The 1,087-nt window shown below is 41.5% G+C and overlaps 1 non-coding gene across 1 annotated transcript; it reads left to right on the forward strand.

The window, feature by feature from the left end:
• Positions 1 to 777: 777 nt before the first annotated feature.
• Positions 778 to 886, forward strand: LOC148574496 (small nucleolar RNA R71). The gene has a single exon (XR_015905953.1). It is a non-coding gene; the product is annotated as a small nucleolar RNA R71 (small nucleolar RNA).
• Positions 887 to 1,087: the final 201 nt, after the last annotated feature.

Genomic DNA, 1,087 nt, shown 5'->3' on the forward strand with positions numbered 1-1,087 from the left:
CCCTAGTAGGTTCGGCCATGGTACTTATGTCAATGGCCTTGCACTCTCCTTTTGGGTTCTCTTCTGTATTGCTTGGGAAAGTACTGGGAGGGATTTCAATGATCCTTTTACTCAGCTGGCCCACTTGTGCTTCCAAATTTCTAATGGAAGATCTTGTTTCATTCATGAAACTTACAGTAGCCTTAGACAGATCAGAGACTAAGTTTGCCAAATTAGAAGTATTTTGTTCAGAGTTCTCTGTCTGTGGCTGAGTGGATGATGGAAAAGGTTTATTATTGCTAAACCTGTTTCTTCCACCATTATTAAAGCCTTGTTGAGGCTTTTGATCCTTCCATGAGAAATTGGGATGATTTCTCCATGATGAGTTATAGGTGTTTCCATAAGGTTCACCTAAGTAATTCACCTCTGCTATTGCAGGGTTCTCAGGATCATAAGCTTCTTCTTCAGAAGATGCCTCTTGAGTACTGTTGGATGCAGCTTGCATTCCATTCAGACTCTGAGAAATCATATTGACTTGCTGAGTCAATATTTTGTTCTGAGCCAATATGGCAGTCAGAGTATCAACTTCAAGAACTCCCTTCTTCATAGGTGTCCCATTACTCACAGGATTCCTTTCAGAAGTGTACATGAACTGGTTATTAGCAACCATGTCAATGAGTTCTTGAGCTTCTGCAGGCGTTTTCTTTAGGTGAATGGATCCACCTGCAGAAGTGTCCAGTGACATCTTTGATAGCTCAGATAAACCATCATAGAATATATCCAGGATGGTCCATTCTGAAGGCATGTCAGAAGGACACTTTTTGGTCAACTGTTTGTATCTTTCCCAAGCTTCATAGAGGGATTCACCTTCTTTCTGTCTGAAGGTTTGAACATCAGCTCTAAGCTTGCTCAGCTTTTGAGGAGGAAAGTACTTGGCTAAGAAAGCCGTGACCAGCTTATCCCAAGAGTTCAGGCTGTCTTTGGGTTGAGAATCCAACCATAATCTAGCTCTGTCTCTTACAGCAAAGGGGAAAAGCATGAGCCTGTAGACTTCAGGATCTACTCCAGTAGTCTTAATAGTATCACATATCTGCAAGAATTCAGTTAA

Source organism: Arachis ipaensis, chromosome B2, assembly GCF_059453495.1.
Source record: "Arachis ipaensis isolate K30076 ecotype BB chromosome B2, ASM5945349v1, whole genome shotgun sequence".
NCBI classification, from domain to species: domain Eukaryota; kingdom Viridiplantae; phylum Streptophyta; class Magnoliopsida; order Fabales; family Fabaceae; genus Arachis; species Arachis ipaensis.